This window comes from Trichosurus vulpecula, chromosome 1 (assembly GCF_011100635.1).
Source record: "Trichosurus vulpecula isolate mTriVul1 chromosome 1, mTriVul1.pri, whole genome shotgun sequence".
NCBI classification, from domain to species: Eukaryota; Metazoa; Chordata; class Mammalia; order Diprotodontia; family Phalangeridae; genus Trichosurus; species Trichosurus vulpecula.
The window spans coordinates 99,955,557-99,967,821 of record NC_050573.1 but is presented as its reverse complement, the minus strand read 5'-3'; positions in this window follow the sequence as shown (position 1 = coordinate 99,967,821).

Below are 12,265 nucleotides of genomic sequence, written 5' to 3'. Positions count from 1 at the left end.
CTTCTTAATGTGACCAGAAATGTTACTGATTGAAAGGAGAAAAAAAATATCTAGAGGAAAGGACACCAGGGGAATGTCTTGGATTACAACCCAGGACAAGGTGTGCTGCTAGTAATCTCAATGCTGATCAAGCAGAGACAACATCTTGAGACCCACAGAAGGAACTTCAATTAGTGTGGTACTGTTTGAACTTTTCAAAGTGCTTTCATTCTTATTCCTCATTTTATCTTCAAAAGGACTCTGAAATATAAAGGACCACAGGTCTTCCATATCTTTTATTAATGTTGAAGTGAGATTACCTGGAAACACTACTGTCTCTGGAGTCAGAAGACTCTCACCACTGATACTACCAGCTTTGTGACCTCAGGCAAGTCATTAAACCTCCCTTGAGATTCAGTTTCCTCATCTACTAAATGAGCCTGTTGGACTAGATGGCCCCTGAGGTCCCTTCCAGCTCCAGTGATTCTGCAAAGACCAGATGTAGTTGAGTTGCAGAAGAGGCTGAGTTAGACTCACTAAACTTAAATAACCATGAGGTGGTACAGTGGATAGATCACTGGGCTTGGAGTCAAGAAGAGCTGAGTTCAAATCTAGCCTCAGGTATTTACCAGCTGTGTGACTTTGGGGTTGCCTTAGTTTCCTCACCTATAAAATGTGGATAACAGTAGTACCTGCCTCCCAAGGTTATTGTGAGGATCAAATGAGATGATATTTGTTAAGTACTTTATAAACCTTAAAATGTCGTGTACAGGGTAGCTATTATAACCATGGTAAACATTTTGATAACACTTCAAAGTGTGTAAAGCACTGTATGTATATATATATATATATATATATATATATATATATATATATAATTTGAACCTCACAGTTGTGTGAAGGAGATACTATAGCAATTATTTCCATTTTACAGATGAGGAAACTAAGACTCCTAGAGGTTAAGTGACTCGCCTAGGGCCACAGGGCAAGGAAATATTAGAAGTAGAATTTAAACCCTGTCTTCCTTAACTCCAAGTTCATTATTCCATCCACTATGCTAGGCTATCTCTCTGTTATTATTATTAGTAATATCAATTGCTATTAACTATCATTTATTAATTATTAATATTTAAATAAGGGAAGGAAGAAAATAATCATTTATATAGCACCTACTATGTGCCTGGGCACCATGGTAAGTATTTTACAGATATTACCTCATTTGATCCTCACAACAACCCTGTGATGTAGGTGCTGTTAGAGGTTGGGTACCTTGCCCAGGGTCACACAGCTAGTAAGTATCTGAAGCTGGATTTGAATGCAGGCTTTCCTGACTCCAGGCCCAGCATACTCTTCACTGTGCCACCTAGATGTCTCAAGGCAAGGTTTATAAAATGCTTTACCCACGTACAAACACAATGCCTTATGTAATTTCGCTTGATCTTAGCAGCAGCCTGGTGCTTTAAAGTTTACAAATCTCTTCCTGCCCCTGCCCACTTCGATTTTACAGGTGAGGAATCCCTGGCTCAAAAAAGTATATAGCTTTTCTAAGTTCACACATCTAACCTGTAACTGAACCAGGAGTCAAACCCAGATTCTGGAACCTCCCACCTCATGTGCTTTCCTGTCCATCATGCTGGTTCTCCTAGAAAATGAAGGGGTTAGACAAGATGACTATAATCCTTTCAGGTCTAAGTCCTATGATCACAAGACTTCTTAAAGTCACTCAGTGGCAGACCTAGGCCTATGCTCCAAGGCTCCGGGCTCTCAGTTCCATCCTATTTCTTTTCTCCCTCTCTCTGTTTCTACGTAAATGTGTGTAAATGCATACACACACATAAATATAAGTTTACCTATATATCATAACATCTGATATGTAGTGTTATTTAGTGAATAAACACATCAGACTTGAAATCAAGAAGACAGGAACAAATCCTGCTTCAAGCATTTACAAAGATTGTGTGATCTTGGGCTCCTCCCTTCACCTCCCTTAGCGTCTGTTTCCTTGTCTGTAAAAATGGGACTAGAATAGTACCTACCTTGCCAGGTTGTTGTGAGGGCTGAATAAAATAATATATACAAAGTGAACTTTAAAGCACTATCCTAATATGAGCTATTGTTAACATAGGAAGTTATAAATTATTAACACAGCAACTTTATAGCCACTATCTCATTTGATTTCCACAACCCATGGCTTTGGAATTGTCTTCATTTTAGGGGATGTGCTGGGGGCAGCTAAAAAGTGTTAGTATGTATTTAAGGCCTTTAAAAATTTTTTTTAAGTAGAGTAACAGGTGAGCACAAGCCCCTTATACATTGTTTGCTGTTATTTTTTCCTCTGAGATTGTGCTAGGACAGGCTAGATCTCTGTTTATACAGGTGCTAATGAGTGGATGGATAACTATCAATCAGTCCCCAAACATTTATAGAGCACTTACTAGATATAAAGTGCTGTGCTGCAGCAGTGTCCTCTCTCCTGCTGTGTGTGCACAAAACCTCTCGAAAGCCAGCAGCCCCTGTTTGCAGAACAGCTTGCTCCTCTCCCTTGACGCTTGTCCTAAAGCTGCAGTGCTGACCGAGAGGGTCCTTTCCTTGCCATGGTGATGTTTTAGTGGTCCTCTGTTAAGACTTGAGCTACCCACTTCAGTTCAGTCCTAGTAGTGGTGACAATGATCATGCTCATAGCAAAGCATTTATTAGGTCTTTACTATGTGCCAGGTACTGTGCTAAGCACTGGGGATAAGGACTGTAACAGTGATTTTGTTAGTGTGTGTAGTTAAATATGTATATATGCATATATACACATATGTAAACACACATACATACATGTGTGTGTACGATTGGAATGAGAAAACTGCCCCTCTATATTTGCAAGTCATCATCTCTCCAATTTAAAAGTCATTTTGGGATAAGTAATTTACCCAGGGTCATCCAACCACTATGTGTCAGGAGTGGTACTCAGGCAGAGGTCTTCCTACCCCTAGTCTGGCTCTCCATTTTGCCTTATTGCAAGTTAAACAGTCTCTGAATTCAAGGAGCTTCCACTCCCATGAGGAAGACAACATTTACATATACTTATCTATGTTAACACACACATATGTATTACATATTTGTGTATATGCATCATCTAAATATATTAGGTATATATGTTGTCCAAGTGTAAACATGTATTATTCTTATGCATAAGCATGAATATAAATTATATAAGTATAAATATATATTATGAATGAGTACAAATATATTTATACATTGTTGTTCAGTCATTTCAGACTCTTCATGACCCCATTGGGGTTTTCTTGGCAAAGGTACTGGAATGGTTTGCCATTTTCTTCTCTAGCTCATTTTATAGATGAGGAAACTGAGGCAAACAAGGTTAAGTGATTTGCCCAGGTTCACAAAGCTAGTAAGTATCTGAGGCTGAATTTGGACTCAGGTCTCCTTGACTCCAGGCCCAGTGCTCTATCCACCGTGCCACCTAGCTGCCTTACATACATATGTATATCTATCTATCTATCAATCAATCTGTCAAATTTATATAGTAGCATCACTGTGCTAAGTACTTCACAAATAGTATCCCGTTTGAAAGAAGTGCTGTTATTATCCTTAATAATTGAGGAAACTGAGGCAAATGGAGGTTAAACATTTTGCCCAAGGTCATTGTTAGTAAATTCCTGATGGTGGATTTGAACTTAGGTCTTTCTGACTCCAGGTCCAGCTGTCTGCTCTGCTACCTAGTTACTCCAAAGTAAATACATAATAACTTTAGAGAGGAAGGTACTAGCAGCTGGGAGACTGCGAAGGGTCTCCTGAAGAAGATGGTGCTTGATCCAGTCTTAAAGAAAGCCAGGGTCTGCAAGAGGCAAAGGTGAAAAGAGAGAACATTCCATGCATGAGTACAGAGATGGAAGATGGAGTTAAGTGTGTGAAGAACCCCGAGTTAGACGCTATGATTAGATTGTAGAGTGCATGGAGGAAGAAGACTAGAAGGGACCAGGTTGTGAAGGGATTTAAATGCTCAAGCAGAAGTGTTTATGTTTGATCCTAGAGGAAATTGGGAGCCACTAGAGTTCATTGTGACTAGAATTCATAGTGACATGGTCAGACCTGAGGTTTGGAAAAAAAATCACTGGCAGCTGTGTGGAGAATTGATTGGTGTAAGGAGAGACTTGGGGCAGGGCTATCAATTAGGCATCTCTTTCAGCAATCTGGAAAGGAAGCAAGGAGGGTCTGAAATCAAGCAAGTGGAGAGAAGGGAATTGTATCAGAGAGATGCTGTAGTGATAGAAACGACAAGATTTGGCAACTGGTTGTATATGTGGAATGGGTGAGAGTGAGGAATAGAGGACGACACTAAGGTTCTGAACCTGAGTGACTGTAAGGATGGTGGTGCCCTCAACAAAAACGGGAAAGTTTGACCAAGTGTTTTGTTTTTTTCTTTTGGAGGCGGGGAGGGTGGTGGTGGTGAATAATTCAGTTTTGGATATGCTGAGTTTAAGATGTCCATGGTACATCCAGTTTAAAATATTCAACAAGCAGTAGGTGATGCTGAACTGGAACTCAGGAGAGAGACTGGGGCTGGACAAATACGTCCTGGAATCCTCTACATAAAGATAATAATGGAATCTACGGGAGCATATGAGATCACCAAGTAAGAGAGTATAGAGAGAAAAGAGAGGAGAGCTCAGCACAGAGGCTTGGGCAGGGGCACCCTTTTCTCATTTTCCTCATCTGTGAAATGAGCATAATTATAGCACTACCTCCCAGGGTTGTTGTCATCGAAACTTTCTCACCCCCACTCCAACCTTGCCACATTCCTCTCTGTGTTTGTTTTTTTATGGTACTAGATGTGGGACCTCTGGATAAGGTAGACAGCAGCTTAGGTAGCGTGTTTGAGTTTCCTGAGGTCTCTACATGCAATCCACAGCCAGGTCCTGGGCACCTCAGAACCAGTACGTAGTGTACAGTAATTTGATTGAAAACAGAGGGGTGGGGGAGGTGGGGGGGCAGCGCATGGAACATAGCATATTTATTCAGTCCAAGATCTTTGTATTAGATCATCCAAGAATGAATTAAATTCTCATCACATGAAAAAGATCCCCCAAATTGGACATCATATGAAAAATATCACGGGGGATTTCTATGTGACTCCATCAAACCATGGTTTTCTACCACCATGAAAAGACAGCATTTTTTGTGGGGGGAGAAACACTAGCAATGGGTAGCTGTACACAGCTGAAATTATTTCAGAAAAGCAAGGGAATTGGGGTTATTTTCAACTACTATGGCTCAAAAGAAGGATAATGTAATAGTGCGAAATAATTAACAAACATTACCTCATTTTATTCTCATAACAATCCTTGAAAGTAGATGCTATGATTATCTCCTTTTTTTGAATGAGGAAACTGAGTCAGGCAGTTTTAGTGGCTTGCCTAGGGTCATATGGTGTATAGGTATCTGAGGTAGGTTTTTTTTTTGGAGGCAATGAGGCTTAAATAACTTGCCCAGAGTGACACAGTTAGTGTCTGAGGCTGGATTTAAACTCCTGTCCTCCTGACTCCAGGGCCAGTGCTCTATCCACTATGCTACCTAGCTGCCCCTTGGGGTAGGATTTGAATTCTGATTTTCCTGGTTCTGGACCTAGTACTCCATCTACTGTATCAACACAGATTACATCCTAATGGAATTAGGAAATAATATAGTTTAATCCTCTTTGCTAGGTTGAAAACTGAAGCTTGCTCAAGGTCACAGGGCTAGTTGTGGAAGATCTGGAACTAGAACCCATGTCTCTTAACTCCTAATTTTGTGACTTCTCTAAAACATCGAAGCATTCTTTCAGGAGAAGGGAGAGAGTTCCTGAAAGGGCCAGCTAGGTTCCACTGTGGCTAGGGGGCTGGGCTTGGAGTCAGGATGATCTGAGTTCACATTTAACCTCAGATACTCACTCGCTGTGGGACCCTGGGTAAGTCACTTAACCTCTGCTTGCCCCAGTTTCTTCAACTGTAAAATGGGATAATTATAATAACACCTACCTACCTCCCCAGGTTGTTGTCAGGGTCAAATGAGACAATAATTGGAACGAGCATTCCTGGTACATAGTAGGTATTATATAGATGCTAATGATTATTTGTAAAACTCCTTACCCTTGCATCTGTGTTACTGAAGAAAGTGACACCAGCCTGGGCTTTTTTTTTTCAGTTTCATCTCACATTACTCTACTTTGCTGTCCAGTTAAACCGGATGAGTTGCAATTCCCTAACACATCAGTTTCTAACTGGCCACTTGCCACTGACTGAACTGAGCCTAAGGAGGGGATTTTCTAACATGATTTATAATGGACTAATCTGGGGTCCACACTATCCAGCCTTACAACTATACAGATTTAGGTGAACAAGGCAGGGGCACAGAGAGCGTGCTACCATTAGAAAAGATGAATATTTTTGGCTGATTCATTGTATGAAGAAAACTGTCAATCATCAAGGTTATATGCTTCTGCTCTGTGGTATTTTTTTCTGACTTGGCCCTGTGTCTACACACTCATGAACTCTGCTTTGAGCTTTTCCCCTTATGCTCAATGATCAGACACTTGGACTGGTTATCTTTGTGAACAACTACCTTGACCTTGGCCAGGTTTTCTATTTACCTGGTCAAATCTGGATTAGATCACACCCTTCATTCCTGTGTCTTCTCTCTACCGCCTTACCTAAGAGACTCTCAGGAGTACAACTCCTCATTTTATATTCCTATTCTCTGCTTGCTTAATGTCATTAATTGCTGGCAAAAGGATAGGGTATTAGCTCTCCATTTCCTCACTGCTCTGACTCCCTATGGGGGGCAGGGACTTTTCAAATATTTGTGTAAAGCATTACAAACCAACAGGCAACTGGATTCTCAGTCAGGAGAACCAGATTCAAATCTCATCTCTGATGCTAGTTTTATTATTGTGGGCAAGACATGTGAACTCTCAGAGTCTCTCCTTTATGAAATGGGGGGAAAAATACTTGTGTTACCCACTTCAAGGTGGGTATTTGTGAAAAAAGAACTTTGTGAGTTTTAAAAAGCATATAAATATAAGTTATTATTCCTCATCTTTCAATGGTGACTTGCCCGTGAGAAATGATAGACTGAGATATTGTCAAGGGCATATACGATAAGGAAAGGAGATTGGCCAGTCCTGAAGCAAGACTGAAACATATCAGATAGATAACCTAAGACCTACACTGATAATCACAAATGTTAAAAGACTGAGAGGAAGGTCTTAGCATTTGAGGATATGGTTCCTAGAGGACATGTGGGAGGATATGAATGAGTTCTTCAGGATGAGAAGGTGTGGCTGCATTATGATCTGTCTATACCAGAAGAAGTAGTAGGTGGTATAGTATATAGAGTGTTAGAGTGCAGAAGACCTGAGTTCAAATTTGTCTTCAAGTACTTACTAGCTGTGAGACCCTGGGCAAGTAACTTAACCCCTGTCTCAGTTTCCTTATCTATAAAATCAAGATGGTAAAGGCACCTCTTTATGAGGAGCAAATGAAAAAATATTCACAGGGCACTTTGCAAACCTTAAGGGGCTACATAAATATTAATATTAGTATATTAGGGTAGTAGAGGCAGTAGCTGTAGGAACTGACATTTCTATAGTACTTTAAGGTTTTCAAAGCATTTTACATACATTACCACATTTTATCCTTATAACAGCTTCATGAGGCAAATACTTCATGGTATTCTTATCCCCATTTTACAGATGACGAAACTGAGCTTCAGAAAAATTAAGTAGAGTGACATCTTCTTAGTGGATTGTAAGCCATTTGAGGAAAAGAATCACTTTGCTGTTGTTCTTTTTTGAAAGACTGGGTATCCTCATATCTTCCAAGCTGTAAGTACAGGTGTTACTCATAGGAGCATCGTTGAACCTGCCCCATTGCCACTATGCTCCAGTTCTTTCCTTAGGCAACCTGGTTCCCCCTTTCCCTTCCCGGAGCTCACCATATTAATGCCCAACTTAGTGAGGACACACAATGAACATAGCTCACTGCAGCTCAGAACTCCTGAGCTCTGTGAATTTCAGCCTCGCTGGTAGTTGAGATTATGGGCATGTGCTACTATGCCCATTCATTTACTTATTTGTTTATTTTTCCTTTACAACCCCAGTGCCCAGCAGTGTGCCTTGCCTTGAGCTGAATAAATGCCAGATAGATTTGGGCAGGGAGAAAATGAAGAAGGGATTGGTCAGTAGTGATTCCAGTCTCTACATATATGGTTGTTGCCATTCTGAGACAAATTGCCTTTGCCCAGGGGTGTGCCCTTGACAGAGGTTAAAGACCTTGCCAGTGATACCGGTGATATTGTTCTTTATCCATATAAATACGGCTGTTAATTACCCTCTGCTTAGAGATGTTACAATCTGACAGCAATCTATCTTTGCGGCCTGATTAGACATTATTCCCCCTCCTCCTCTTTGATCCAGCCAAATTGGCTCACATGTGACTCTCTATTTCCTGTCTCTCCCTTTGCACTGGCTGTCTCTTGTGTCTGGAATGTATTCTTTCCTTACTTCTCTCTTACAGAATCCTTTTCTTCCTTCAAGACACAGCTCAAGCACCACCTTCCAGACAAAGCCTTTCCTGATCCCTTACCACATGGTGCCTTCACAAACTGCCTCGTTTTCCCAGCTTGATTCATTTTTCAGATTTCTGTACCTTCTGACCATCTGCTAAACTACCCTGGAGAAACCTTGCCCTGAGGTCCACTCTCTTAATTGATGACTTTATGTCTTAGACGACCATTTCTTGGGGGGGGCCCAGACATGCTCACTTTGCTCTAGCAAGACTTACTTTCCAGATTTCTCTGCCTCCTTATCAGCCACCTTGTCTTGTTCCTATCCCACCCCCCTTATGTGTCTTTCCCCCTTAGAATGTAATCTCCTGGAGGTCAAGGACTATCTTATTTGCTTCTATTTTGTTCCCAGCACTTAGCACAATTCCTGGCAAGTGTGTAACAAATGCTCTCGCTCTCTGTCTCCCTCCTGTCTGTCTTCTCTCCTTCTTCCTCTCCCTTTTCTTAATTTATCTATGTGCTATTTTTATTTGTATTTAATCTCTTTTTGTTCATTCAATACATACTTAAATATTTATTTAATACCTTCTCTATTAGAACGTTAGCTCCTTGTGAGTTGGGATTATTTTGGGTTTTTTCGTCTTTGTCTTTCTACTTTCTAGCTCTTAATAAATGTTTGTTGATTGTTTGTTTGCACAGTTTTTGACACAGAGGATGCATTTGCTCATTTCCCCAACCGGACTGTCACTCACAGGTAGCTATTTCCCATGTGGGAAATACAGGTGGGTTTTGTGTCCCGTTAGGGGAAAGGCCAAGTATGTGCTACTAATGAGTAAATGAGGCACATCCCCAGGCTTAAGGAAAGACAATTCTACCTGTGGCAGAGAAGATGAGGGTACAATTTAGGATGAGAGCAAATATAAACTGAAAATCCGGGACAGGTCATCACTAGGATGTCTGGGCAGCCCAAGATCCATGGGACTGAGATTAATGGCAAGATCTATTGTTGGAGTAGGGATTCTGGGCTAAGTAGTTTGAAATAGATAAGAAAGAAAAAAATGCATGGTTAGGGAATGAGTGTTAGGGAATCTTAATTGACTCTATTCTCTAGAGAGAAAAATTCTCTTTTTTACTGTAGCTTCTTTCATGGCCCACCTTTGCCTGACACTGACGCACATGCCTGTGTGTTCTTGGGTAGGGCCCTGACTCAGCCATACCAGGCAGGCCACAAGTTTAAACATCAGTGCCTGGGAGCTATCCGCAGTTAAACTTTATTTGGCCATTCCCCCTAGCCGGCTAGCATCACATGCCTGAATTTAAAACACTACAAGGGCACATTACATTGAATGTGACAAATTGCTATTTGGACAGTTTGTTCAAGCTTAGATCTTGTTGAGCACATACTTTCTTTGAACACTAACCTGACCTCGCACTGAGTTTCCTGCTTACCCCTTGGATCTCACAGGTGCCTTATTGCCAAGCTACTCTTCTAGTTCCTGGACGTGCCTCTTGCCACAGGCTTTTATTGAATTTGTATTTCCTGCTCACTACTCTGACCCACCACTTTTGTATGATATGCTTCTTGCTTATCACAAAATCACAGAAACTAAGAGTTGGAAGGAACCTCACAGACCATCCAGTCCAAAAGGTATCACCTTTACAACCTTTGGACAAGGTCATTTGGACCTCTAGTGATGGGGCTTTTGGCCCTTCTTGGAATGAGACTTTATGGCTAGAGAGTGTCTCTGCCCAGCCTCCTTGACGCTTTTCCAGGAACTCAAAGAGTACCTGTACTATAAGTTGCCAAGCAGGTGGTTGAGGATACTGATGCATTGGTAGAGGGGCTCCCCATACCCATGAAAGCACAGGTCCAATTCCACCTCCAAGCTGGTCACTTGTTCAAGAAGCATTTAAGCTCTTACCACATGCCAAGACCTGAGAATACAAATACAGGCAAAAAGAAAGACAATTCCTGCCCTAGAAGGAAACACGTAAAAGGAAAAATGAGAAATGAGAAGTGGAAAAAGTAGGTATTGGTGAAGTGGCCTGGTGGCGGAGTCTGGAGACGAGGAAAGATGGACTGAGTCCTCCCTTAAATTGGGGGTTCTTGGAAGAATTTACTAATGGCAGAAGGGACCTACATGAGCTAGTATCTTGGGGGATTCAAATTCCCAGCTTCTGGATAGTCTTTCCCTGAATCCCAGCCCTGGGTGTGCCCTATCACAAATATCATGCAGAGTGAGGGATCTCCTTTGCAAACTATCACATGATTGCTGGTTTACTAGCTACGGTAGCTGAAGAGAATTTAGGGCATTTCAGAGACCCCGATATTTTAATGGACACTGATTTTACTTGGGTAAACATTATCATACATAATTTTTTATCCTGCTAACTTTGGTCACTCTTCCTATTTCCATACACACACACACACACATACACGGAATATATGTTTGTGTGTATATACAACCACATATATATATATTTATATATCTACACATACACAAGATGTATGTATACATACACAGCATGTATGTATACATACCCTCACCCCTATATGTGTGAGTGGTGTATGTGTGTGTGTATGTGTGTTCCATGTATCTGGGTATACAGGAAATGGATATATATATATATATGTATATATAGATACATACATATATATATACATACATATATATGATGTGAGTATATATGTGTGTATATCATTAAGGCAGAATTCATGACTTCAAAGATAACCATGAATATGCCTGAATGGTCCAGAATTGCAGCATATAAGGAATTATATGGAGTTAAAGCATTTATTGAAACTCAAAAGTAGCAGACCCACAGACCAGTGTCCCCAATTTGACATCCTGGCAAGAACCTTCCAAAACCAGTATGCCCATCTCACAATAGGAGGCCACAGAAAAACATTATGGCAGCAAGCCAAGCCATACTAGTGCTTCCCCCCCTACCCCCAATGCCAGGGCCCTCCAGTAAGAAGACCACCCACTGGCCTCAAGCCCCTGTTCAGCACTCTCTGGTCTCCACGAGGGTCAGTCCTGCTTTTTTGTAGTGCCTGCCGCCGCTGTCACTTCCGCTGCAATCTCCAAGTTGTGTTCCAGCTAGCTGACTGCTTCCTCTCTCCTTCAGCTCTTAACTGCTCTCACCAACTGCCTCTTACTTCTGCTCTAACTGTTCAGCAAGCTCCTCCCGCCCACAGGCTTCATGTCATCACGTGGACCAGAACTCAGGCGCCTACCATTGGCTCCCGTCCTAGCCACTCCCCCAGGACCCTGAGAGCCCCGCCCCCGAAGCCCACTCAAATGGGTGGGAAAGATCTTTCCATTCACTGATTGCCTTTACAGTGTGATGTGAGTATATATATGTATATGTGTGTGTATGTGCATATATATATGTATATACATATATACACATACACACATACATATGGAATAAACACATATAGCACTTATTATGTGGCAAGCTCTTTACAAACATTATCTCATTTGATCCAAACAAAAATCCTGAGAGGTAGGTGCTGTTATTACCCCATCTTATAGTTCAGAAAACTGAGGCAAACAGAGCTTAAGTGATTTGTCCAGGGTCACATAGATGGTAACTGTCCGAGGCTGGATATGAACTCAGGTCTTCCTGACTTCAAGCCCAATTCCCTATCCATCATGCCACCTAGGTTCCTGTATGTATATATATGTGTGTGTACGCATGTGTATATGTGTGTATATGTATACACATACAT